Genomic DNA, 25,051 nt, shown 5'->3' on the forward strand with positions numbered 1-25,051 from the left:
ACAGAGGGATAATAGAACTGTGACAAACCACTAAGCCCAGAAGACCAGAAACAAACACATCTGTTTCAGACGTACACAATGTGTGGCAAACTGCGTTAGAAAAGCTGCACAATTCCACTGCTTTTGGTGATTACTCATTTTAACATGGCAGGCCTCAGAGTGCAGGAATGGATGGAATCCCTGGCCAAAATATTAGCAACCTCTAGTTTAAGGAACAGACTTTTTCTGTGGTCAGCAATGTTTGTTTGGCTTAAGAAGCATGAAATAGATTTCTATCACCTTCTTTGGGCAGAAAAATCCCAGATCTCAAACCTGTTGTAAACTGATAGAACCGATGGAACATGAAGTTCAATCCCACACACCATTACCCTCTAATGCAAGAAGAAATGGATGGGATTAGGCTGAAAATATTTCACAATCCTGCCATGTCCTGTACATGTTTACAGAAGCCCAGCATGCTATTCACTATTCAAAATATTGTGTCAAGCTATTGTAGACAGACGGTCAGACAAAACAATGTATTTCCAATTTATTAATACAGTATATTGCCTCCCAATTATGAAGCTAAAATTAAGAAAAATGTTCTGAGATCCAAATGTGAGTTTTTATGCATGAGTAAGGAAATGAAGAAATTGAATAAAGTGCATTGGTTATAACTAAGGACAAACGGAAATATATTCTCCATACCCTTTTTTGGATAGACATCTCTCTCAGCTATTTAAATTTCTGTTTTAAACACACAGCACACACAGTGCTTTCACTTGATGACAGTGGTGTTCACTGATGCCTAGACAAGGGTGGATAATTGAAAACTTCAGGATTAGGTAGTTTGACATTCATGATATTGGATATGGATATGGACATGGTATTTTTATATCCATACTGTATCACAGGACTGTATATTTTTAACATCTGTACTGTATCTACCTCAACAAAAAGATAAAATACTGTACATAGCAAACATTCTTATGACTACAGTAACTCACTTTAGTAAGTAACTTGAATTGTAGATGTTAGTAACATGAATTGTAAATGTTAATGTTATTTGTACTGTGTATTGGCTGGTAATTTATCAATAGCATACTGGTAGACTCCATAATATATTCTGTAATATTGCATTCCAGGTGACATAATACTACTACTACTACTACTACTACTACTACTAATAATAATAATAATAATAATATTACCTTGCACTTATGTATAGCGTTTTTCTGGACACTCCACACAAAGCGCTTTACAGGTAATGGGGACTCTTCTCCACCACCAATGTGTAGCATCCACCTGGATGATGCGACGGCAGCCATAGTGTGCCAGAACACTCTCCGCACATCAGCTATCAGTGTGGATGAGAGCTGAGTAATGAAGCCAATTCATAGATGGGGATTATTAGGAGGCCATGATTGGTAAGGGACAATGGGAAATTTGGCCAGGACACCAGGGTTACACCCCTACTCTTTTCAAGAAATGCCTGGGATTTTTAATGACCACAGAAATTCAGGACCTCTGTTTAACGCCTCATCTGAAGGATGGTGTCTTTTTACAGTTTAGTGTCCCCATCACTATACTGGGGCATTAGGACCTAAATAGACTGCAGGGTGAGTGCACCCTGCTGGCCCCACTAACGCCTCTTCCAGCATCTACCTTAGTTTTTCCCAGGAGGTCTCCCATCCAGGTTCACACCTTCTTAGTTTTAGTGGGCTGCCATTTGTGAGTTGCAGGGTGATATGGCTGCTGACAATAAGATAACCAGTTTTGAAGGGGAAAGATATATACAGTACATTTGTGACAAAACCACCATCTTGGTTTAAAATCCAGGCCTAATAGTGCAGACTTTAGTCAAGATGGTGGCTTCGTCACATGCTGTAATGACCTCTCATTAACTCACAACATTATAGATGCGACACTGGTGCATCATTAAAATAAGAATATGTATTTCAACCACCCATTATTGTTGTCAATCAAAAAGGACCTTGCGCTGAAAAATGTTCAATATAAAAATGATATACTGTATATTTAAAGTGACAGACAAGACACTACATAATTGACACCATTCAGATGGTTACTTTCACTACACTAAAGTTTTTTTCACTACAAAAATGTCTGTTACCTAAGTGTAGAAATATTTATCCATCCGTTCATTTTCATCCAATTGCATCCATTTCCTTCAATTCAGTTGCCTAAATAGGCTCTGGCAAGCAACAAGCACAAGGCAGGATACACCTTGGACAGCCTGCTAGTCCTTTGCAGGGCACATACAGACACACACTCAAACCAGAGTAAATTTTCCCAGAAGCCAATTAAACTACCAGTATATCATCTTTGGACAGTGGGAGGAAATCAAAGCACCCTAAAGAAACCCACACAAACACACGGAGAATAAGCTCCACACAGATATCTGCCCAGGTCTGGAATTGAACCTATGGCCCAAGAGCAGCAAAGCAGCATTGCCAACCACTGAGCTACCATGCTGTCTTCTATACAGATCGTGCGCAAAATTATTATTTTTTCACTACAGACTTTTTTATAAAAGGTAGTGTCTGCTATTTGCATTCAAAAGCTTGTCAGCCAGATCTCATGATTGAGCTCTACATTTTGATTATGCATATTTGATAGGATTCCAGCTAAAAAGAAAGCACTTGAATCCCAATTACTCCCACTGATCATAATTTCCTCATCAACTCTGTCCATGAGTATGCTACATTCAGCCCATTCTTGTTCTCCTGCAGTTGTATTTCCTTAACTGTTTAGTGGTTAAAAAATAAATACTTTGTTCTGTTGCTTGAGTTCATTAGCCAGTGCCTTCAGAAAATAATATCAATTGCCTCTTCTTTTAAAAATTGTTTGATGTTCTTTATCTTTTAAGCGGATTTCTTCAGCATCTCAGCTGTTTCCTTTTATCTCAGATAAGACTTCCACAAAATTAGACTAGATCATTCCACAAGAGATGAGGAATTTTATAATGAAGAGAATTATATTTAACTTTAATTAGCTATTTCGATTATTTGCATTATAAATGAGCAAATGGGATAATTATCTACTTCTACTACTATTTTCTTTTTTTAATCCAGATATAGTGCAAATTCCAACTACAGAGCGCCAATTTATTTTTTAAACGAAATAAAAACAAACAAATACTGATACTGTCTACTTTTAAGATACAATTGCCTTTTTGAATACATATGTGATATTACGTCTTTTAAATTAGATATTTAAACAGTTCACAAATTCCCTTGATTCATGTATGATTGCTCAGACAAAATAAACTTTATATTACTGTTAATGAGGCAAACTCTACATGGTCCCTGCTGAGTTCAAACATTTTTCATTGACATTTATACCCCTTAAGCTAGCCTAAATATTGTTCTAGTGGGTTTTTAATGTGTTGTTTTATTAATGAATTTAATTCTTCCCCAGCTTTCCGATGCTGCAATGCTGCAACAGGGACATAGCTCCCTTCAGATAAAGGGAAATTAATGACTCTTTGTATCTCACCAAGGTCCGTGCAAAAAACAAAGCAGTTTGGAGTAAGTAAAGAAAAGAAGACAACCCTCACTCTGATAAACTGCAACAACACAGCAACTGAGAAAAACGTGAACATGGATTCTCAAAAGCATATTACCTACCCACACAGAAAAATAATTCCACTTGGACCCCCATTTATTGGTAAAGTGGAAAAAGCAGCACCATGACAACGTTACATCGTTACGTTACGTTAAAGATCATTACATCTTCATTTGGTCTGTATGTTTCGGCTTGCAGACCACCAGATAGTTCCAAGTATGGCATCAGCCTGGTTTGCTTTTCTGATTTGCGTTTAACTTCCTCCTGAATTTGCCATCTGTTGAAACTAGGAGATGTACAGTAAGCAGTTGTTCCTTTTCTCACTGTGAAAGGCTAATTGACCCTGATGAAATTTGTCATCTCCATGTTGATATTAAGATCTGCTGCTTGCTTTTCTGTCAGAATCTGTTTTCTGGTGTATGCTTTGGTATTAAATGGAAAGAAGAATAATATCATTAGTATAATTCAGGTCTTATACCATTTATATCATTACCCACTGTATACCACATCTTATATTACTTGTCACTTTTCAGAATCAGCGTCAGATTCAGAAACTTTAATTCACCAAGTACAAAATATACAAGGAATTTCTCTTCATCAGCCAGTGAAATGTAACAACAAAGAGGAATGAAGACAGAATGCAGCTTTCTTTCATTCTTGTCTCAACCTTCAAAAGTTCTGTTTGGTGGCTGTAAAACTCATATAGTCCCTTGATGTTGACCATTTTCCATTTAAGTTAGAGTATAATGCCCTAATAACTCAAAAGCTTTTACAGTGGTGCCCAATTTAACCTGTTGAAAGCTTTCTCAAATTTGTTAAACACTACGTATAAAGAGTTGTTCAGTTTTTTGCTATAAGAATGGGCCTCATGGAAAAGTCAGGCACAGCAGTTCAAATTGGCAGGGTTATAATCACTCCCATTTGAAAATGATCTTTAAAACCAGGACAATGATGATCATGTCATAAAGCTACTTCCTGCTCAGTGACTGTTATGAAAAGGATAAAATATGCTACTTAAATGATATTGCTCAGTTAGTTGTCAAACTAGGAAATTTAAAGTAATTGACAACTTCTACAGCTGTTTTCAGACAAAAGGTGAAAAGACATATAAATCAACTTTAAATCACACTGAACTGTTTAAAAATAACTATGATAAAATGGCTAATTATTTCTCTATCAGTCAGTGGTTGCTTTCACTTGCAAGGCAGGAAGCATAATATGACATCAGAGTTCAAGAACTTAAAGAGGCTTAATGGAGCCACATCTGAGGTTTTTAGACTATCTAGACATGAAAGTTTTTAATATATAAAACAAAAAAATAAATGTATCTGATTGATGTTAATAAGCAGTACATTATTTATCTTATCCACAATATAATACACATATTTTGTCTTCTTTCTTGGAAATATGAGGTATGGACTCTAATAAAGATAAGCATAGGGCTATGAAATAAAGCTTATTTGTTTATAAAACATTTGTAAAGCAAAGAACAAAACTAGATTCCTGACCAGAAATTATGGTTTCCATACTACAACTTCTACAGCAAAGTGATTCCTATTTGATTATGTTGCTATGTTTATAATAAATATTGCTGGCATTCATTGAAATATCAATGACAATTTTCATTGATTGATCAAAACTCAATCTGATCAAAAATTCTGTCTTGCATTGTTAGGCTCCTAAAATACAATGAATAATCCCTGTTTAGAAAAAAACAACTTGTGATGTTTATGTACAAGTCAACATGGCAGTAAAACTAAAGATGATTTCTGTGAAGTTTTTGAAGATTCACATAAAAAGGGAAAACATCATTTAAATCTAAAGAGATTTAAAAAAAGAATGTGGCCAAGCAAGGCATCTACAGTATGGTTGAGAATGCACTTACAATGTAGACCACAAATGCCAGAGAAAGATATGTCCCAAAAGTGCACTGTTGGTGGTGCAGATGCAGAAGAACCGATGATATGATCAGGGAAGTACTGTATCAGAAGTGCTAAAGCACACTTTTGCAGGGAAATGGCTCACAGACTATGACACCAAAATGACAACGAGAACATCAAAGCTACTGCTGTGGAAATGTGCAGTAAGATTAATTCTTTTAGATATAATTCTAAAAGACTATTTTTAAAAGACTGATTCTAGTCTGAAGCTAATGCTTCCTCCACCTGCAATTTCTGGAATAGGTTTGGTTTTAGTACCCATAGAGGAGGCTATTGATGTTGAACCACCATGAGAATTCAATGGTTCTGCATTTGATCAGTGGATAGATATTGCTGACAGTGCTTTTTATATGCTGCCCAATTCTGATGAAGGCACTGTGATTGAGATCAGAGGCCAAATGAGCCCCAATAACAACTAAGGGACGGACAACCCTGATTGTTTTCGCAATCGTCCTTGACCCAAGAAAAGGACTTGATGCAAACTTTGACAAATGGCTTATTGTACAGGGCCTTCAATTATTTCAATCCCCTACATCACCTTGAAAAGGAAGATAAAAAAATTGTGGAACACATAACGATATAGGGAACACTGGACTTATTGGTTAGCAAACAGAGACTTCACCACGGCACACCACATTGACAGTGTCAAACATGTTACTGCAATGACAGACATTAACACTTCAAAATAATAAATATGAATCAACAGTGCTGAATAGTTCATTTTGCAAGTTTAAATGGTATTTATACTGTAAAAGTGAGATGGTCTTTCATATTTTTTGCTCGCTGTTAAGACCATCAATTTCTACTAAGATCTTTTCCATAAAAAACATAATAACGTTTTAAAGTACTGCAATATGTTTTACAGTAGAAAGACAGCCTTATCAAAGATATCCTGAAAATATAAAAGATATAATTCTCTGCATCCCTAGTTGCTGCTATATTTTTCAATAATTCTAGCAATTTAGCGAGACAACACCTGCCTTCTAAATTTGTTGCCATACAGATAATCTTCTAGATGAGTATTAACAATCATTTCCATATCTTTACATGTAATAGAAATAAGACTTATTGGTCTATAATTAATTGCTTCATTTTATGTCATGCTTGGTCACCCTGAATGGGTGCTACATCAGCAATTTCCTGTAAAAGGGTATTATTCCTGTCTTGAGTGAGTGTTGAGTTTTAATAATGGCCTATGGATAGCATGTCTTGTTTCCTTAAGTAAAATTGGTAGAATGCCATCATACCATGCAGATTTGTGCATCTAAAGTGCTTGTTCTGCAATGCTTCCACCTCTTCTATGCTAATATACATTAACGCAGAACTTTTCTTAATCTGTGTTTTCTTAATCTGGGTAATGTTGTATGCTCCTTCCAAGGTACCACCAATTAAATATAAATTTGATACACTATTATAATATTGTTACAACTTTAGGTAACTGAGAAGTGTTTCTTAGAATTTAGATAAAGTTTGTGACCTGCCATTCCGATGATTTGCGTTGCAAACCTCTATGAATATGAGTTGTGCCAGTTCCTCTGTCTGATGATAGTCTCACAGTTCATGCATCTCCAACTCCAGTGCATTCACTTTTTCAAGGAGTAGGCGTATTTAATGATGTATTTTTAATTATGTTTTTGCAGATATAATTAACTGCTGGAAGCCCACATTTTATGATGTTCCATGTTGAATAAGTCACTAATTACAGGTTTGGCAGCCACTGTTAATATATATTACAATGTGAAATCCAGTCCTGAGCAGTTATCATTTATTTTATTTCTGTTCAGAATTTTTAAGTACAACAACTGTTTCCAACCTAAACACACATATTATATACTGTACAAAGTCCACCTTCCAGTACAAACTAAATTTAACATGAAATTATTAACTATAGCCTGACACTTTTTTAAAGAAAGAGCAGTACTTTGTGAAATATTGCTCTATATTTCCAAGGCGCTGGCTACCTCATTACAGTGATCTGTGAGATTACATTTTGGTATGAGCCAATTATTAATATTTATGGTAGAGTGTATGCTTCTGTTGTGTAATTATGAGCATCCGCTACAGCAGAGTATCCATCTATTAATGATTTGTCTATTACATTGTGAGCTTTTCCATATTGTCGATCAGTTTTGAAAACCATGCATTATAAATAAAATCTCTTATTCCTGAAGAGGGTTATGGAAACTTGGAGTCTCTCCCTGACATATAGCATGTAAGACAGCATTAACCCGAGGTACCAGTACTCCATGGGACACACATGCACACAAGAACAATATGGAGACACCAATTAAGCTAGCCTGCACGTCTTTGCAAAGTGGGAGGAAATCACAATCCTCAGAGAAACTGCACAAGCCAGATGGGCTAAATGGCCCCCTCTTTTTGAAACCGGTCTTATTTTCTAACTTAAAAACTGAAAAACTGGCAAAAAACTCTTCAGGGCCAGAAAATCAACATTGTAAGTTAAAGGTACCTTTAAAGCTGTATTATGGGATGATTATGATTAGGAAGCAGGAATTTATGACTGTAATATACACTTCCATAAGTGTTGTTTTTATTGATCTCTGACTAAATCTAATGCTAACATAGGTGTAATTTCCAACTTCACCCACATCTTTACCCAATCACGTCAACAAGGCCAGTTTTTCCATTAAGTAGTAGTAAATCAGTACTGTTAGGAATTGTTTTCATCACTTCAAAGCTGAGATTTTGTTTTTCCTATCATACTTACATCAGACTAAAATAAGTAGATCCTACTATATGTTTATGTTTCAATGATTCTATGTAACAATTTCACTTAAATAATATTGAACATGTTTTTTCCATTCATAATGTCATAGACATCAAAATGCACCCTAACTAAAGGGATTCAGTCGAGCTTTGAAACAATCACAAGAATGAACAAATACATAAAATCACTGAAGACAGGAAGCAAGATCAGCAAATCAAAGGGTGCTCTACATTTACATGACCCTATGCGAACATTGTCAAAAATACTGATAACCCCAGACTGAAATTAAATGTCATTACATAGTGTTGCAAGGAAAGCATACCCGAAGGCTTGATAAATAAGACCTGCAACAGTAAAAACAATAATGATAAAATGTAAACTAAGCTAAATATTTTTAAATACCACAGACCAACACAAGAATTTAACTTACAATTTCAACTTAATTAATTTAAATGTAAGCTATGCTCTTCCACTGGTGTAAGGTCAAACCTATTGTGACTATGGCTTTTATTCCATTGCAAATAATAAATTTAAGAGTTACAAGTACATTGCAAGAGATCTCTGAGGGCGATGGGCAATGTATGACCAAAGGCTTGCAGGTTCCCTGCATCGTGCACTTCAGAAACAACAGTAACTCAAGAATAATTAATACTACTTAGTGCTGAAAAGGAGAAAAAAAAACTTTCATTGCCTGAAAGAGAGTACGAGGCCATATGAATGACACTCAAATATAATACTTAATCATGCTAAAGCTACTGTGGATCTGCAGTTCTGATTATCTGTGTACACTCACATAAAATGACTGAAGTAACAGTTATTACAGAGAAGCACAGAACAGTACATTACAGAAAAATACTGGATATGATTCCTTTTTCTTCCACCAGCTCGAATAGACAGATCTTTTGTATCTTTGAGCTAACTAACAATAATATTTGAATTTTTCAGTGCATTAATGTCCTGTACTAATATAATCAGTGTCAGCTTGCTTATACTGTAGTTATGTTTCCAATTTCTACATAAAAACTTAAAACATAAAATTGTAAAGCTGTCATTTGGACTGTGAATAAATTAAACACTCCTTTCATTTTATTTGGGCATCACACCAAAACCAATTTAACCAGCACCCAATTAACCTACTGTACCAGTATGTCATTGGGCTGTGGGAGGAAAACAAAGCACCAGGAGGACTAATACAGGGAGAACATACAAACTCCACTCAAATAGCACTCCAGGAACTGAACACAGAGCCCCAACGCTATGAGGCAGCAATGCTAACCACTATACCATCATGCCACACTATAACATATGCACTTATTTAAAAAAACAATAAAAAATAAAAATGAATAATCTTTTGGGCCAGTCATGAGTTTCTTTTTGTTTTTGGATTTTTTTTACTGTGAATATGTGCTGCATGATGGTGTGGTGCTTAGTGCTGCTAATCCTCAACTCCTGGGGTTGTGGGGTTGATTCCAGCTTGGGATGCATTTTAGACAAGTCTGCATGTTCTCCCTAAGCCCATGACAATGTTGTCTGGGTGCACTGGCCTCCTCCCACTTCATAAAAGTCATGCTGACTAGGTTAGATTAACTTTTCTAAATTGTCCTGTTTACTGGAAGATTAGATTTGTGCTCTCACCCCCACCTTGTGTCGTGTGAAACCCTCAAACTAGGAATTGTTGGGTAACTGTGTAAAATCTACATCATAATATATTGATTTAATACAAACATAATTTTATAGTTTATGTGTTAAAACAAATCTTTTGTCATTGTTTTTCATGTAGACCTCCCCCTCAATCAGTGGCGGTTATTGTAGTTTTTCAGTACTATGTATAGTGAAATTTTGTCAAAATGACTACCAGCTTTGTACACCATGATGCTGCAGTTTTTGCCCATTCTTCTTTCTAAACTTGGCCAAACTCTGTCAAGTTTGTTAGGGATGGCTGGTGGACAGAAGTTTTCCATTTTCAAATCTTGCCAACAGATTGTCTGTTGAATTCAATTGAGGACATTGACTTAACCGCTCACAAAATATTCAATTTCTTTTTATGACATTGCAATATAGCTTTGGTCTTGTGCTTTGGCTCATTGTCCTGCTAAAAGTTTTTGTCTCAGTTTAACCATAGGTCTTTTGGAGTCTGAAGCAGGTTTTCCTTTAAGATTTGCCTATACTTTGATTAATCCATTTTCTTCTCAATTCAAGAGGCTTCACAGTCCCCGCTGATTAGAAGCAGCCTTATAACAATCTGCCACCACTATGCTTGACAGTAGGGATGGTGGTGATAGACTGATGTTTGTTGGGTATGAGCCAGACATAATGTTTTGCCCTTAGAAAAAAAAAACAATCGTGCCTTGGCTGACAAAACCTTTTGCCACATTTTTCTAGTATCACTCACTGTACTGTAAATGATTGCTGCAAACTCTATTTGGGAACTGAATGATGGGTTTACCTCACTGCCATACAGGCCAGCTTTGTGGAGTGGAGAAATTTTTGACCCATGGACATATTCACCCAAGTCAGCCACCGAACTCTATATCTCTATCAATGTCTCCATTGGCTTCATGGTGGGATCTAACCTCCCTCCTTGCCTGGGTGATCAGTTTGGAGGGACAGCCTGGTCCAGCAGTGCCATGGTGCTGTGATATATCTTCAAGCTAAAGTTTGATCATGCCCAAATGAATATTAAGTGTCACTATTTTTAAATGCTTCTCCTTGAGTTGTTTTGAAAGCTCCTTGGTCCACAGTACACTGTCAAACCTTTGCTTGAAATTCTCTACCTGCCTGAGGCACCGTATGGAGATGGATATAATTATTAAGAAATCATGTGAACCATCATTACTCACAGACAGAGGGCCTTCAGCTATTTGTGTGATTTTTCCAAAGCAATTCTGTGCAGCTGAACTAATTTAGGTTTGTCAAGGGAAAGTGGTTGAATAGTTATGCAATCAACACAGTTGATTTTAGTTTTTGATTGTCTTTGCAGTGTTTACCAATACTTCTTTTATTCATAAAAGTGTTAAATGTTAGCATTTTTTAATAAAAATATTAACTTTTTAAACATGTATATGTGGCATTTATCATTTAAAAAAATATTGAAAGATGATAAATCTGTGCACACAAGCATACTGTATACACAACACAAGCACACACAACACTGCTGGTATCATTACATAATAGTCAACTGCAATACAGTCCTGAAGATGCCAGACGGTATGTAATTGGTTAGTTAAATTGTTTTTTTGTCCAACCTGTTATGTATGTCGTATATACATATCTGTATCATTCAAGTCATTACTATTTTTCAGTGGAAGCTTTTAAACAACTAATCCTCAGGTTAATTCAATATATTCATTCAGGAAATTAAATACACAAGCATAGACTTGTCATTATTTGATTAAAGGCATTTGCTGAAGGAGGTTTCAGAGACAGAATTGCATTATGTTATCAAGGAACTTGGCTCTTTTTATCTGGAATCCTTTCCTGAATCCATCATAGAAATTAAATTATGCAGTCCAATTCAATTAAATCATACCTGGAAAAAAGGACTTTAGTTAAATGTAAATACAAACATATGCCTTTATTTTCTAAACATTTTGTATATAAAGTAACCATTCAAAAGTTTGGAAAACACTCTGTACTGCATCCCTTTTATGTAATACAGATTTACAGATACAGATGAGAAGAGTGTAAAAGTGTTCTAGAATCCTAGTATGTCTTTCTTTCTCTAGGACAGCTGTACAGATGGATTGGGGTGGGGGAGAGTGTTTGTGAGTACTACCAAATTAATCAACTTAAATATCAACATATAAATGTTGGTTTCACTTTGTTCACTTACTTTGTTCTTCAAATTATCATGAAGGTTTTGAAACAGCACATAGTAAGAGAATGGAAACAACATTGGCTGATTCTGATCCTTTTAGGCTCTTGGAGATTGTTCTTCACTTTTAAAATGAAATGCAGACATTAATGAAGAGCTTAATCATCTTTCAACTGCAAAAGAAGGCACTTCACAGAAAAATCACAATGATCCAACTTTCTGTAAAAACAAGTCTAAACATTCAACCACAGCACTCTCTAGAAAATTATTTTTATAATTACAATCTAAATTCAAACTCAATGTTTAACAGCACTGCAACATTTTGTTACACAGTACAGTATTCCATACAGTATATTCCATGAAAGCTTTGTGTGGTACTCTTGAAACACAACACTCTAAAAAATGTTTTTGTGAGGCCTTTAGTACACACACAACCATTAAATATTGATAACACCAGTCATCCACGGTTTCCAGGAAAAACACAGCAAGTGTGAATTCATGAATTAATAACTAAAAACAAGTGGGTGGTGGCAGGAAACCTCTTTATAAATGGCAAGTAAACAATTCAAGCACAGGGAACAACAACTGAAAGCATACCTATAAATGCAGGTAGTTTTTTTTCTAAAAGACATTCTGTTTTATTTATGACTTACAGAATGTGCATATTTAAGCTTAATAGGCACATTGAGGCAAATTGGATTTGTAAAATTTAAGTAGGAAGCATACTGTAACTACATAAATACGACGTTATCATGCTATAAATACTGTAATATTCAAAAACAAAACAACAGGGCATAGTCATCAATATAGTCATCAATATGTAACATGATATACATGCTGTAACATGAGATACAATGTAAGTGAAATATATGTTTTTCAGCACTTAGTTATGTACATAAGGCAGTCTATAAAGGGCCTTTTTATCAATTGACTTGACAAAACCTGATGAAGAAAATCATGATATACTGTACTGTAAGAACTTTGAAGCATTTTAATGTAGGAAAAAACTATACAAAATAGGACACATACTGTATTGATTTATATAAAAGTTTACTTCAAGAGAAAACATAATTCTGGAAGAATTAAGAACTTCAATGGTCAATGGGATAAATAGTGAATTACTGTATATTTTGTGCCTTTTGAAAGGACTATTTTTAGTACTAATGAAGGCTGTGAAGTAGAAATGACTCCAAGGCACTGAATTGAAAAAAATAAAAACAGAATAAAGAAGAAACCATTTTAAAAATGCGAAGGCAAGTTGCTTTGATCTGAACGGAATATCTGTAAAAAAAATTTAGCAACTGTATGTATAATATTTTTTTTTCTATTGGTGTTCACATTTTACAGAACTCTCAGTTCTACTTCTTCTCATTCATACTTAGTGTATCTTGCTGGAGAAAGGCCTTGAATTAAAATACAAACACAAAATGCTATTGAGTGCAACATGACTCAATAACACCCACACATAAAACGGTAAAGGCCTTGCTCTGGAGATGCACTGATCATTATCTGTAAAACGAAAGATTACAGCTGACATTCTTACAGGTATGTTTCAGGGTTGGCAACCCTGTAAAAAATCTTTACTGGAAGCAATAATGGATTTTTTTACTGGAATTTTTGAAAAGATAGAAAAAGTAATAAATTTATAAGCACTTTCATGTTTCCTTGAAGTCTAATTTCAAACTGTAACCATTGCCATTTTATCCTGCTGCCACAGAGGCTTATTCAACTCTCCCAAGTACAAAACTAAAATTCAGGTATTATGAAGAAAAATGCATGCATTACAAAATGTATTATGAAAGTGTGTGTGACAAAAATATTACAAAAGAAGTATTTATTAATAAATGTTTATCGTTACTTTATATAAACGTATGTCCATCAAAAAGTCATCCTTCCAGAGATACTGTTTAATGCTGATATTGTGCCTTCACTATATTTTCTGGTTAGACCATAGCTGTTTTTTGGCTTTTTACCATACATCTTTTTTGTACAGCATCTAATATGCAACAAATGTCTATCTGGTTTTCTGTCTGTCTTCATTGGCATCTAACAACAAAAAATATTATTTTTATAAGGAGTAAAATACAAGCAAAGTTATTAAATGTTAATATACTGTAAATAAGGACTTACTTATTTAACTTACTTATTTATCTTACTGTTTAACTTTCCTAGTTGTATTTAAATACAACTGCTCATTTGTATGTTTGCGTCACTAGTTTCACTAAAAGCTCTTTTAAATTTGTTTTAACTGTGCTAGATTCTATTTATTGAATGCAGATACAGATATGGCCCTGTTGAGAGAAAGAAAGAAGTCAGTATGCTCATGGTATTCAGCAGTGAGAATAAATGGAAAATACACAACTGATCTCTTACAGAATTCAGTCATAAATGTTCTAAGCCATTGTCCTTATCAATTGATGCTTTGCAGATACACAAAGATACAGTATAAAACCAGGGAATTCATGAAATCCCTAAATATTTAACCAGGGATTGCACGCATTTACAAAAATGTTAAGGGATTTTGAGAAATCCATAGTTTCAGGTTTTGCACAGAAGTGGCATTTAAATTAAGTTTACCGTCAGTAAAATAAAAATGTGTATCAGTTCAGCTGTGTTTCGGCAGTAGGCAAAGTGTTTGAAATTTAGCTACAGTATGCACATCCCCAAATTGGGTTCTAACCAAGTTTCCAGGGCCTGAAAAAATGTCCGGATTTCAACCAATTACCTGTATAAATACAAACATTTATCATCACTACTGTTAAACTCTCTGGTACAATTCAAATCATTTGAAAAACAAAGCATAGCCATGCTAACTATACAGATACATATACACACAAATATCAATTAGGGATGGCCATTTGTAATTCAGTCTCATTTGACACAAACATGAGAATCCATGCTCACACATTGTCTTCTGGTGTGTAGGCTGAGTGATGCATTTCATAATGAAAATCTAATGGAGAGTTGCTATGAAATATAATCTTAAATGTTTAATTTTTAGGGCTCACAGTGCAGGAGTGAATATCTGGTATCATACTGGGAGTGAGTGATTATCAGGTCTCACAATGCAGTTTATTAACTATAACAAAATCTAGATCATTATTATAGATAAAAAGCAGTGGTTCTAATACAAACCCTTAAGGCACTCCACTAATTATATCACCCCAAGACATTCACCCCTTATCTGTTCTTTCTGTTCTCTGTATCAATTAGCCAGTTTTCAATCAAAGTCACACTGTACCTCAAAGCAATAACTGAGGATCAATCTTTTATGAGGAACTTTATCAAAAGCTTTATGAGAATCTAAATGTGCACTGTGTGTCTGCTGATAACTTGTGCAGGTTAGTCAAGAGGACCTGCATTTTTCTAAGACCATGTTGAGAATCAGCTTGGATCTCATTTTCAAACAGATAATCATCTGTTTTGTTCTAATTAATGTTTGCATAACCATACACAAAGTAAGTTGATGAAGTAAAACTATTCAGTTTGTTACCATTTCTATGGATGGACACTACATTAGCACCTTTCCAGTTCATGGGACCTATGCCTACTAATCTATATTTAGTAATTCATTTAGTAACTACCAATTTCCAAAACAAAAATTAAAAGCTGATGCAGGTAAATGCCTTTTATTTTGTAGCACTGCCACACCTCACCTTGTTCACTCTAGTTTATTAAACAAATGTGCTAACTTGAAAAGAAAAGGGCATAATTAGACTAAATTATTAAGTTTCATGAGGCTAGCACACTGTACCACCATCACATACTGTACTGTATGCAAAATATCCAGACCTTCAGTTGAACTGGCTTATGACAGCCATGGGTTTTAAGATCACAGCTGGCTTGAACAATGTCGAAAGACAACAAACAATAAAATAGTACTTGAATAAATGAATATAATATGATCTGGTTATCCAAACTTGCTTCCTAAGGTAATCAGGATAATATGTCAAGCATCTTTAACCTCTTTCATGTACTGTACTTTTTGTTGCATAGTTCTTCTGTTTTATATACTGTTTATAGCATTTATAATCCAAAGCTCAATTGTGAAGTCATTCTGCAAGGCTTTTTGCTTTCTTTGAGTTTCATTAATTCTTCTCCATTTCTGACATCTCCATTTACAGAGTTCAATTGACAAACTAAAACACTCACGTTCTTTTTAGACGGCTTTGTCTGCTTTAATCACTTCACCATTGCACCAAGATTCTCATCACTCAGCAGAAAGTTCATGATTGACTGTGAAACATAAACAAGCCTTTCAGCCGGCTCAATGAATAAATACCACCATGTCCTTATAACATTACAGATCTGTTTTAGGGGTCAATTCCATAAATCACCGGGGATACAAAACTTTTTGCTTACTGACTGTGCATACTAAATCAGAGCTGATGCAGCAATCATCAAATTCCTGGACAGGTAGCTGGTTAGGAGAATTGAGCCATTGTTTTAATTAGAGGGAATTGCTGTCTTGACATCTAGAATTTGACACAGTCTTCAGAAAAAAATAACTAGGTCTCTTAAATATGAGTATTAAAAAAGGCAAAGGAATGACATACAGTAGTTTACCTTAAAACTCTATGTGCACCAATGACCTTTAGAATCTACTGAAGAAAGATGTGAAGACGGGGGTTTGAATTTAATCTTTTCTGTAGGGGGTTTAGACTTCCAAGTCACAAGCAGGGGTTTATGGCAGGAAAGGGGGTTAACTGATAAGGATTGCAGATGCCAGCTAGGAACCCCCCTGGGTGTAATGTTAAACTGACCATTTGCCCAGAACATCATAAACTGGCCAAATACCATGAACCCCCCTCTTTACCATCGGACCGAGTGACGTCAGAAACGGAGAAGAAAACTGTATATAACCCAAAAGTTTGTACCAGTACGTTGAACAATACTTCGGTTTTGTTGTTTCTTGCGGGAAACAAGACTTCGGCTTTATTGTTCCTTGCATGCAATAAACTCATCTGTTTCACTTCATCTCGGGATCAAGAACCTTATTTCTTCTGTTACAACAAATTTGGCGTAGTCGGCGGATGCTCCAGAAGGCGCAGAACTTCCCATCGGCAGGAGAGACGGTCAGCGCGCACATAACTAAGAGATAAGGACTCCTCTTTTATTTAAAAGTCCCGACTCTCTCTGACCGATTGGGAAATCTCTGCTCCCTGCGAGAATCGCCCGAGATGACGGAGTAAACGTGAGTTTCTGAATTCCTCTGGCCCGGGGAAGGCACCGGTGTACGTAATGGGTTGTTTGCTGTAAGCCCAGAATTTGGTCTGGCAGGGGTTCCGCGGTATTGTGTACAGGCGTTCGAAGCTGGTGTATGCCTTAATTGCGCGTGGAGTTTTGAACGGGTTTTGGACCCTTACCGTGAAGTTCAGGACTGGTGTGGGTCTTAATTGCACCCGGAGTTCTGAAGGTCAGAACTGGTTTGGGTCTTAATTGCACCCGGAGTTCTGAGGCTCTGAATCGGTGTGGGCCTTAATTGCGCCCGGGGTTCTAGAGCAAGTGGTGCATTAAATGCACGTAGTTCAGGACTGGTGTGGGTCTTAGTTGCACCCGGAGTTCTGAAGGTCAGAACTGGTGTGGGTCTTAATTGCACCCGGAGTTCTGTGGCTCGGGATCGGTGTGGGCCTTAATTGCGCCCGGGGTTCTGGAGCTGAGTGGTGCATTAAATGCACGTATAATCCAGGATTGGTGTGGGCTTTAATTACGCCCGGGGTCCTGAGATTAGCTACGCCTTGATCGTGCACAGATTGGCGTGGCGTGGTTTTTTTTTTTGTTTTAAAGGAAACAGGAGTAGAAGAGATATATGTATGTATGTTTTTGGTGTTTTCCTTGTTTGTGAAATACATATACACACGCACGACACTAACATAAACAAACCTCATAATAAAAGAGCAAAGCATTAAGTAGCAGGATTTAAAGGACGTTGAGACCCGAGAATCGCCCTGATTGAGCTCAGTGCGTAAGTCCACCCCGGGGCAAAAGCAGCGATGCTGGCGTTCTGGGGATGGTGAATTACTGATCAAGAAAGGGGGTTTTCGAGGTCTCGTTTCTTACCTGTGAACAGTGCGGTGCAAGTCCTCTCTAAAGTCTCGGAGAGGCATTTAGATCTGGAGGTAACAGATGCCCTTAGCTGAATGAGTGCAGGAATGCACAGGTTTTTCCAAGTGAAAACATCCCCCTACTGAATGAGCTGTTACCTCACACACGACAAAAGTAAATCTTAAAGAGACCGAACATGTGCGCTAACTGATGGTTTGAGAAAGTGGTGGAAGGGTCTGTTTAAATATCGGAAAAGTGTAAGTTGACGGAAAAGAAGGAGAAAAATATGGAAAAAGCTGAGTTTGTCAGAGGGAATTTGGGGCGAAGACGCCTGTAAAGAAAGCATATATGAGTATTGATTGGCAAAAGCACAAGCATGTAGCTCCCACCCTGGTGCACGGCCGGCACCAGTGGTGGCAGATACATGAGAAAAAAAAAAGAAATTGGGATGTGACTTAAAAGTGTGTTTACGGGGAAAATAAAACCCGGAAGAAAATATACTTTACTCGCTACGAAAGAGTATAGGAAAAAAAAAAAGCTAAAAGAGGCAGTACAGGAGAATGAGAAACGAATTAGGAATTAACTCCTGGTCACGCTGCACTGGTTAATGTGCTGCAGCCAGCGACTAAGTTATATCCTGCTCTCCCACAGGGGAACAAACAGGCAGGAAACGAAAATAATTGGGATCAATTCCCTCAGTGGCCATATGGAGAAGGGGGGTCTGATTGGGATAACACTTGGTATGAGTGTGATAAAGACGGATCAGGGTCTCCCCTGTTAGAGGGAGGGCGCCCGCAGATCTGTACTCTCACTCGAAGTGGGAAAGGACTTGATGTAGCAGGGGCTGGCGCCGTTGATGACAGCGCCACTCTAACACTGTCTCGCACCCCGTCGAGGGGGGTCTGCAATCGCACCTACCTTCCCTGATTTCCCCCATACGATCAAATCCAAAACCGTAAGATATTGACCGGTGGGCTAAAGTACCGCACCCGAAATTAGAAATGCAGCGAACCTGGAGTGCGCTTCAGGAATTAAAATGATTCATGTAGAAGTAAAACAAGAATACAGCACATTGTATTACGAAGAGAAAAATATATTCTCGATGTGTATGTGTGTTTTATGAATTTGTGTGCCGGCATGTATGTGTGTAACTGTGAGTTTTGGTATACTAAATGACGGTGTGAGTGTGTTTAGCCAGCGGGACTGGCTAGAGACGTAACTACAGAGACTTGACGAAAATCAACTTAAGGAGATTGGAAAATATAAGAGCGTCTGAAACGTATAAGTACAGTACAGGTGGACGTAAAAGTAGTTAAACAGTTTTTGTATTATTATAAATTATTATAAATTATAATTTATACAATTAGTTGCAATAGTGGAAACAATTTGGTTTTATTCGAATGTCTCGAAACCAGACATGCTGAAACGCTGTAGGTTTAGAATCGAGACTGGGGAGAATAACGTCTTGTGAGAAAATCTGTTTACCTAACGATTAGATCCTGTAAATCCCTTGTAGCCTCCCTAAGTCTGTCCCAGTCCAGTGGATAAAAATGTACTGTTAATGGAGTGTTGGTTTCTCTGTTAGGGGATACTGGAGCACTACTGTCCTGCTTGTTTCACTCCTCTGTTCAACAGTGTACTATAGAGCAATGTATATGGGAAGATGGCAGGAGGCCACAGGAGTATTGGGACAGCAAGTTTTACTTGCTGAGTACCAGATTTTAATGGGTGGTTTTATCCCAGATCTATTGGGTTGGACTATGCAGAACAGGGTATCACATGGCTTCCACTGGCTGTGATCACTCAGTATGTTGATGGTATTCTGAGTGCTTCCCCTGACAAGGAAACCCACAAGTCTGAGTTGCTTCAGCTTTAGAGTGTCTAATAGAAGCAGTTATGATAAGGTCCTTTTGTGTCTAGCATTGTGAAATTTTAACAGGGCCTGGGTGCAATGTTTTTTACAGGGTGAGCACAACTCTTAACAGATCTGCTTAAGGGGGGGAGTGCAGTACAAGGACAAGATTGCCTTGGTTCCCGCAGCAAAAGCCACCTGTAATAATTTGAAACAAGTTCTCTTACAGGTGCTGAGACTGGGGTTTCCTCAGATGGATCAACCATTCCTTTGTATTATTGCAAGTAGCTGACAGAGGCCACCCAAGGAGCCCGCGAGCAGGTCCTGGAGGCGTGGGGACCACCACCTGAAGGAGGGCACAACCTCATCCCAGGAGAGTGGGTGTGGATCAGGAAATTTCCTTCACAGGTTCTCCAGCCCAGGTGGGACGGACCCTACCAGATCCTGTTGACAACCGAGTCTGCGGTTCGAGTGGAAGGAAAAGATCGCTGGATCCACGCGTCACACTGCCGACGAGCCTCATCCCCAGACCCAGAATGAAATCATTTCTGTCAATAATGATAATTGTTGCTGTAGAACTATGTTCCGCAGGGATTAATGATCATCTCTCCCACAAAGGAGAACATGGAATTAATTCCTTTTTAGGCCTCTCCTATCTGACAGCTAAGAAAACCAACCAAAGTGCCTGCTGGGTGTGTGCCGCATTACCCAAATATGTACAGGGAGGACTTCCTATGGGAGCCATTCCTTGGCGTCTCGAGGAAGTCATAGGCATGATCATTTGGAGGGATAATTTAGGAGATTTTAATATGACAAACTATGGGGGTTGCCATAACACGACTTTAACCTGCACAACATTACAATATCTACAGGAGCGAGGCTTAGAGCCCACGAGTTTCACAGGCTCTTACGCTCCTAAATATAACAGAAGCCATACACCACCATACCTGACTCTAAATAAGGAACGTGAGGGAAACATATGTTTTCAGCACACTAATGGTCTGCACTTGGTTGGATGGAGTCGTTGCAACCTTACCATCGCTGCAAATATATCCACCTCTACCTTCCAAATTCCAGGATGGGATCGGCACACCCCACAATTCGGTATAAGTTTCTTATTTTCAGAGGCATGGGGAGCGCCAAACGGAACATATTTCATTTGTGGAAAACGAGCCTACCCATGGTTGCCAGCCCAGTGGTCTGGCTCATGTTATTTAGGATATGTGGTTCCTCATATCCGTGTTCAAACCCACACCCCCTTCGGACCTAACCACAGACCACAAAGAAAATTGGCTGATTGGGAATATTATTTAGGTATAATATTTCCACAAGCCGGCATGAACTTTCTGAGTAGAGAGTTAATTCAAATGGCCTCGACTTTAGAAGAATTAGCAAGTTCTACCTCATCTAGTCTGAAGGCTGTTAATGATGAGATGGTAGCCCTCAGAACAGTGGCCATGCAGAACCGACTAGCTTTAGATTATGTACTGGCGGCCCAAGGAGGAACTTGTGCAGTAATTGGCACTGAATGCTGCACATATATCCCTGATAATTCTGAGCACATCTCAGATCTGGCCCAACACATTTACAATGAGGGACAGAAATATCAGGACTATTATACTGAAAATTGGGGAATTGGATCTTGGGTAAAGTCTGTGTTTGGGGCCTGGGGCGGAACTTTTTTACAGTGTTTATTTGTAGGAATAGTATTGTTTATATGTATAATTGTAATCATCACGTGCACAAAAACATGTATCACATCTTGCCATAACCGTGGAACGTACAATGTCATGGCAATACATACCTGTTCGCCAAGAAAGGAAAGATCTGCCCTGACATTGTAAGTATAAAAATAGGCTACACTGACGTATGCCATATTTTATAAGGGGGGAATGAAGAAAGATGTGAAGACGGGGGTTTGAATTTAATCTTTTCTGTAGGGGGTTTAGACTTCCAAGTCACAAGCAGGGGTTTATGGCAGGAAAGGGGGTTAACTGATAAGGATTGCAGATGCCAGCTAGGAACCCCCCTGGGTGTAATGTTAAACTGACCATTTGCCCAGAACATCATAAACTGGCCAAATACCATGAACCCCCCTCTTTACCATCGGACCGAGTGACGTCAGAAACGGAGAAGAAAACTGTATATAACCCAAAAGTTTGTACCAGTACGTTGAACAATACTTCGGTTTTGTTGTTTCTTGCGGGAAACAAGACTTCGGCTTTATTGTTCCTTGCATGCAATAAACTCATCTGTTTCACTTCATCTCGGGATCAAGAACCTTATTTCTTCTGTTACAACACTACTGTTTTCTTCCTCAGAAAAAACTGAAAGCTCATAAACTGATAATGAATTTCTTGTGTTTCTGTCTCAGCTGCTGTTCACTACTTCTAAATATGTTTTAAAATTTCTGGTTTGTTCAACTTCACAAGCTGATTAGTTTGTTGTGACAGCTTCAGTAAATTAATGTCAATTTTAATTTGTTTAAAATTGTATTGTTCTTTATTATGCCATATAATCAAATTGGTATTAATATAGTTACAGACCAGAGCTGTCAAAAATAAAACATATCTTCTTATTTTTAAATGAAACACATTTAATAATTTAATATGATACATTTAGTTTTTTACATAATAAATAATGACTAGATGGGTCACAGCTTTTGGAACCTCAAAAATGAGTGCATATTCTTAAGCTTTAAAGGTCCGTAATACTGTGAACAAGCCCATCTTACATTTTTTCACATAACCTGCCACTGCTAACAATGCATGTTATGTATGTTTACAGTAAAAGGGGGAGTTTACAGTTTTTTATGGGCCAGCCAAGTCATATAGAAAGGATTGTTTCCTAAAAATTAAACAGCAAAGTCTTTATTGTCACTTTTAATTTACAATACTGAACAGTACTAATCATTCAGTACGGGCTGTATTGAGTTATACTGTATGTAGTCTTAAGTAGGTAATGTTTATTAGAATTAATACACAGCATAAGGAGTAGGAGAATGTCTCTGAAAAGAGACTTAGACAGAAATCCATTTGCCCAGCGGACAGTGATACACTACGACCATCACCACTGCAGTTATTCACTTCAAGAGCTATTCACAAATGTTTCATCCTCTGGGACTCCACAGTATGTTGAAGATGTGAACACTAGACATTTGCTAAGGCTTTTGTTGATAGCCATAACAGTGTCTTTTTCTCACTCACTGCCCTTTAGATTTTTTTAGAGCTGTAACTGCTTTATTTGTTTGTTGCTGCTGTCACTGAACGTTCTGAGAATGTCTATTATTAAGCTCTTTCTACCACATTACAAGTAATAATTAATGATGAATGGATATTTTTTCAGACAGGATTATGTCTGTTTGTATTCTAATCAATCCCCAAGTACATCACTGGCTACTAACAACAATATTTGAGTCTTATGGGACCCAACATGTGCATTGAGTTTATTTATTAGTGTCACACATTTTCTCTTTTCCATTTACGTGTTCAGCTGTTGTTCTTTTATCTTTCCTATCATGTATTATAAACCACAGCATATAGAAATGCCCTTTAAGATTTTCAAGAATTTCAAGATGTCATTCAAGCCATAGCAGTTAAGCTGATTTAAAGACTAATTAATTAATTGTCACATCATACTAGCTAGGCCTAATTGGAAAATTCCCCCTAATAATGAGGGACGATTAAGGCAATCTCATACTAAATTAATTCAAAGGTAAAGTTAACTATTGCAGACTAATATTTATGAGGAGCATGTGGAAAGTGTCCAGAATTTTATTACACAAAAAGAAACATGTAGTCAATGAATGGCGCTTTCGATATGACAGATTGGCTATTATCAGCAAACAAAAAATGCAGGAGACTCTACACATTGCTTTTCCATTGACAATGGCATTGCATAAAAGATTTTTGCAAGACAGAATTTAAGTCTTCATAAAGGTGGGCGAGATGGCTTTGAACCTTTGCAAAAAATGGAGAATATTTACTGGGGTGAGTGTATGAGGTGAAGAGGCTTAAAGAGGACTAGTCCAGCCATAATGATGTAAATGTACACTGTACCAGCTTAATGAAACAATTTGCTTGAAATGCAAATTATTTCATGAAAAAGAACAATCAAATTCAAATGCAGCAACTGAACAATCAAACAATCTTCTGCTTCCATTCAACTGTACGTTTGGAGAATTGGAATAATTATTTAATTAGCTTATTTAACATGCTTACACAAAAACTTTAACAAAGTTTGAGAAACTCCTCCCAGCTACAAACTAAAACAAACTGCAAAAATGTATCTACAATGCTCATGGTATTTAAACTCTGTCTCTCTTACTCAAGATATAGAAGTACTGATGGCTGTTCAGTAGGGATTACATCATCAAGAACTGCATGCTGTATCAAATACGATATGTCCAAATTACATAGAGTACACTGTGAAATTACTTACTAATTTGAACTGTGACCACAGTTTCTCTTTTCTCTCACTTTTAAAGTGCACTCACTGTGCCAATGTGTCAGCTGTAATTATGCTATTGCATTTGTCTTCTTAAATAGTGGTTTCTCCTAAGGAAGATAACGATTTTGGGGTCTTGTTCACTGCCTTTAGCAGATATTGGTAAGCTATTAATACCGTGAAAGGCAACTTCTATAATGGGAGCTGAGATGACCTTTAAGTATTGATCTTGATGTGGGCTAAAGACTTCTGGCTTTCTCCCCCTGCTCCAACAGTTAGCTTTCCTGTATCACAAAGGGAATGTTCTGCTACCTTCAACTACACATACTATATACAGTATCACAGTAAGGACAGTGTTGTGAATTAAACCCAGACTCTCAAGGTCAGGTCCTTTAGTACATAGTTCTACTTCCTGGTTGTTTACAATGTTATCAGATGTCTCATGCACCACAACAGAATTTTTGTAAACTGCGTCAGGCCAATAAAAGTCCCTTGTGTACTCCTCTCCTTATAACAATTATAAAATAAAGTGAAAAGTTATTATTTTAATAAAACACATTTACATTTGAATGGGACCAAGCAATAAAACCTGAAATTATGGCTAATTTATATTCTACTCTTATTCTGCACAGTAAATCAGTTTATTTAGTCATCACAAACTG

The 25,051-nt window shown here is 37.1% G+C and overlaps 1 protein-coding gene across 2 annotated transcripts in view; it reads right to left on the reverse strand.

Moving 5' to 3' along the window:
- The window catches only part of immp2l (inner mitochondrial membrane peptidase subunit 2), a 444,163-nt gene that overhangs the window by 204,614 nt on the left and 214,498 nt on the right, over positions 1–25,051 (reverse strand). The window lies entirely within an intron of this gene.

This window comes from Lepisosteus platostomus, chromosome 9, assembly GCF_059453375.1.
Source record: "Lepisosteus platostomus isolate fLepPlt1 chromosome 9, fLepPlt1.hap1, whole genome shotgun sequence".
Taxonomy (NCBI): Eukaryota; Metazoa; Chordata; class Actinopteri; order Semionotiformes; family Lepisosteidae; genus Lepisosteus; species Lepisosteus platostomus.